This window comes from Alligator mississippiensis, chromosome 1, assembly GCF_030867095.1.
Source record: "Alligator mississippiensis isolate rAllMis1 chromosome 1, rAllMis1, whole genome shotgun sequence".
NCBI lineage: Eukaryota > Metazoa > Chordata > Crocodylia > Alligatoridae > Alligator > Alligator mississippiensis.
In genome coordinates, this window is record NC_081824.1 from 306,660,168 (window position 1) to 306,665,339 (window position 5,172).

Sequence of the window (5,172 nt, forward strand, 5' to 3'; positions counted from 1 at the left end):
TGAAATGGCTCACTGCAGAATTGGGTCCTTAGCCTCTACTAATTGCAAGTAATTCCATTCTTTACAGTTGGTCCCATTAGAATAATTTAATTAGTTTAATATTACTGGAATTTGCTAATCATGACATAAAATTGGTTTAAACCTCTCTAATTTCCTTAATTCCTTCCCCCTCCCTGGTGCTAGCTGAATATGGTTTCTATCAGCCATTGCATCTTGTCCGGTATGTTTATCTATTACACTGAAAAGTTTAGTAATTTCTAGGAACAGAAGCTGAGACAACAGATCAGCAGAGTTAAGCTCAATGGGAGCCTGACCTCAGGTCCCATAACTAATAGATTAGACAATGGAGGTTTATTTCTTTTCAGAAAGAATGACAAAATTATGCATTAACAGACAAATTGACCTTCCTATGGGGTCACTCTTCATCAGATTTCCAACTGCTTTTGCATCTGAACTACTACAGTCATTATTAGGTGTTTTTATTCAAATCTCTTAACAAGAAGATTGCTTCTTTATTTTCTTTTGAATATTCTTTATTTTGAAAGCATGAATTTCTGACCCCGAGTTGTAATCTGGCAGTACAGATTACTGGTAAATTGATTTGTTTCCTATTCTTTAGATTTTAAAATTAACAAGCATTGTATAAAAAATAAGTATACGTTCCTTGGCTTAAGCAGAAAGAGAAAGAGAACACATTGCTTCTGTCCTTATCTTTTAAAATCCTACTGTCATCAGGTAGGGCATCTCAAATAGGGCCAAGGAGGTGATCCTCCCCGTCTATGCGACACTGGTCAGGCGACTGCTGGAGTACTGTATCCAGTTCTGGGCACCCCACTTCAAGAGGGATGTGGACAACATTGAGAGGGTCCAGAGAAGGGCCACCCGCATGATTCGGGGACAGCAGGGCAGACCCTACAAAGAGAGTCTACGGGACCTGAACCTGTTCAGCCTTCACAAGAGAAGGCTGAGGGGGGACCTTGTGACTGTCTATAAACTCACTAGGGGGGACCAGAAGGGTTTGGGGGAGACCTTGTTTCCCCTAGCACCCTGCTGGGATAACAAGGAATAACGGCCACAAGTTGTTGGAGACATCCGTAGGAAGTACTTCACAGTTAGGGCAGCTAGGATCTGGAACCAACTTCCAAGGGAAGTGGTGCTGGCTCCTACCCTGGGGGTCTTTAAGAAGCGGCTCAATGCCTACCTGGTTGGGGTCATTTGAGCCCAGTCTTCCTCCTGCCCAGGCAGGGGGTCGGACTTGAAGATCTACAAGGTTCCTTCCGACCCTACTTCTATGATTCTATGATCAATTGCTGCCAGTTTGGCAGGTGCTGGGTGACCTTGGAAGGCAGCACAAGCCAGGTGAAATCCTGGTCCCATTGAAGGTAATAGCAAAACTCCTGTTGACTTCAAGAGGCATGGCTACAGTTCCTGTGAGGAAGTTTCTTAGACTATCCAATCTGTCACTAACACCATAGAGTTCATCAACACGATAGGGTTCAAAGTGAATCAACACTATAGGGTTCAGAGTGAGCCATGTTCAGTCTTCATTGGCATGAATGGGAGAATGGGTAGACCTATCATATCCAACCATGGAACCCTAACTGAGGAAATATCAGGTTTCATCGAATTCGTCCTAAAACCTCTTGTCAAAGAGACAAAAGATTTTCTACAAAAACTTAAAAACATAGACCATGCTCCCCAAAAAACTTAAAACCATAGATCACCAAGGACATTACCAGTTTATATACCAACATCCCACACCAGGATGGCATCCAAGCCTGTCTTATGTATTTACAAAAGCAAGATTACAATTCACAGTACAGGCCTAAAGAAATTACTGAATTTATACACTTCATCCTCACCTACAACTTCACTTTCAATAACCAACACTTCCTCCAGACCCTGGGCACACCTACGGGCTCCAAAATGGCTGCACAATATGCCAACCTTTTTATGGGACACCTAGAAGAAGAATTCCTCAAGAACTGTACCATAAAACCCATGCTATACTTAAGATAGATAGATGACATCATCATTTGGACTGAAAACCTGCAATCTCTGTTTGATTTCCATCAGAAATTTAATAATCATTATTCCTCTATCAGACTATTTCTTAAATACTCCAGCACCAACATTTCCCTTTTTGACACTATGATCACTATCCAGAATGGTAAAATACAAACCACCGTATACAAGAAACCCACAGACCACCGTACACATCTGCACACAACCAGCAATCACCCTAAACACATCAAGTAAGCTGCAATATACAGACAAGCCCTCCAATACCACCGAATTTGCACCTGCGATCGTCACCTCACAAAACTACAAAAGGCTTTCATGCAACAAGGACACTCCTCCAGAGAGATAGATCACACTTTTGAAAGAGCCACCCAGATACCATATAAAGAACTGATGCAGAAAATCCCCATGAATCAAACACCATTAGTTAGGAAATACCATCCCTCTCTGGAACCTATATGGAAAATCCTCAAACAAATGCAACTTATACTAGAAGAAGATCCAATTCTTAAAGAGATCTTCCCAGAACCACCCATCCTAGCCTTTAAACAAGCACCAAACCTCACCAACCTCATCACCAGAAGCAAACTTCCTATGGCCCAAAACACACAGACTAGATCCAAACCGTGCCAGGACAAGAAATATAAAACCTGTCAACATATCTCCACCACTCCCACAATTACTACACCCCACAACAGAACCATCGCCATTCCTGGATCTTACACCTGCTCTCCAGAACTGTCACATATCTCAATCAATGCACTAAATGCCCTGATGGAAACTATGTAGGAGAAATCAAACAACAACTGTGTACCAGAATGAATGCACACTGAAAATGAATTTATTGCATGTAATAATCATGTTTTGAATATTTCATTATATTTCTTAATAGACACATAAAATATCTCTTTTAATATGCTTGGATAAAATCATTCAGCTCTTTTCTTTGTGAGGTTACCCAACTGTCATCTGAAAGGATATTTTATATTATGAACAAGTAAAAGAGAACTCTAATTCTAAATTTACCCCAGAAGAAGCTGGAATGAAAAAAAAAGGGATTTCTGTGAACAGATCTCTCTCAAGATCATTTACCATATTTTCGCGCATATATCCCGTAGGGTATATGTGATTTTACAAAGAAAATGGATGGGTGCAGGCTATAAAGGGGTGCAGGCTACTGGCGGACTTTTTTTCTGTGGGGGCCGGGGCGGGCTGCGCTACCTCCCCGCTGGGCCCGGGCAGGCCGGGCTGTGCCACCGGGGCAGCGCCGCCGGGGTCGGCTGTGCTGCCGGTTCTGCTGCCGCTGCCATGGGGGCTGGGGCGGGTTGTGCCGCCTCCCCGCTGGGCCTGGGCAGGCCGGGCTGTGCTGCCGCCGCGGGGGCCAGGGTCAGTTGCACCACCACTGCTGCGGGGGCCGGGGCAGGCTGCACTGCCTCCCCACTGGGCCCGGGCAGCCTGGGCTGCACTGCCGCTGCTGCGGGGGCCGGGGTGGGCTGCACCGCTGCTGCTGTGGGGGCCGGAGCGGGCTGCTTCGCCACCCCGCTGGGCCCAGGCAGGCTGGGCTGTGCCACCGCTGCCGCAGGGGCCGGGACTGGGGCCAGGGCGGGCCGTGCTGCACCGCCGCCACCGGAGGGCCGGGCTGCGCCACCTCCCTGTGTATACACCACCGCAGGGACTACATGGGGTGCGACGTATACACGGACTTATTTACTATAAAAATAATTTTCCACGGGTTATACGTGGGTGCGACTTATACCCGTGGGCAGGGAGTATATGCGCGAAAATACAGTAGTTCAAGAAGTAAGCATTGTACCAAAAGGAAAACACCTAAAATAAAAGACTGAATAAATTTGGACCGTCCTTTATCAGCATTCTACCCACTGCAATTCCTGCTCTGATTGTAAAGCATTGGCATGTCAGAGTTCAACACATTTAATCACCCGGGGCCAAAGGCAGGTACCAGAGGAAGAATTCACTTCTCAAAAGCATTTTCAGAGTGTGTACTGATCAGAGTTGATATTTACATACATGATATTTACAATTTAAACATACATAGAAACATAAATGTAATCTCTCATTTAATTTCATAGGTTCAAAGTGTGTAATTAATTAGGTCAACATCTTTCAATGTTACAACCAGGCTTTGAAACGGAAGTGATGAGAGAGATAAGAGTAGCAGTAGCTCTCTTCCTCTGCACAGAATATTGGAAATCCCTTAGCTTTTGTTTAAGAAATTGTGCACTGTGATCGTTCATAATACTGAAATGAATGAACCATAGCATAAGTATTAACTAATTTAAACATAAATCAACTTGAAAAATCATATTTGTCTGAAAACTTTCAGTTACTATAGCAACAAACAACTAAGATTATTAAACTGGAAAACTAGCATAAAACATTTCCTATATTTTCCAGTTGGTTTATTCTACATTTGACAGTACCTGCATATGAGTGCATGCAGCTATATCTGGTATACTCATGTCCACTATTTCTCCTCTCATACTCTCCCTTACTAAAAAGGCCTTTACCTACACTACCAAAAAATCAAAAAGGCAATTGAAAGAACACATTTTAAAAATAATCATGAAATACGATTTATATTCAGAATGTGCATACTTAAAAAAAATAAATTAAAAATCAAGTTAATTATGTCCTCTATTTAGATATAACCATTAGGATAGCAACCGGTTAAGTTGCACCACACATCTCCTGCACGTATGATGTTGTCAAGCCAAGTGATGTGAAGATAATGCTTTATTATATGCAGGAGATTTCTATCAATAACTGATTGCAGTATTTAGGTAAATGGCTTATTACAGCTTTCTACAGATGTGGTTTGTGGCTCTGTTCTGCAATGTTTTCTGTCACTCCAGAAAGTGTCCCCAAAGCAAGGCCCAGACTGCCTCTGGAGCATACCTGAAGTGTAGTATCTCTATATTTCCAGGAAAACTGATTGTAAGGCACAGTTTCACTGGCCTGAGTGCCAGATTTCATGGCACAAAGAATTACCTATACAAATAATTTTCAGAGGATGGTTGCCATCAGAGCCATAGCATTGATGATTCCATCACAAATATGAATTGAGACTCCCCAAAACTAATGAATTTTGAGGGCTGCTAGCTGCCAGGAGCCCCATAACAACAACCCTTC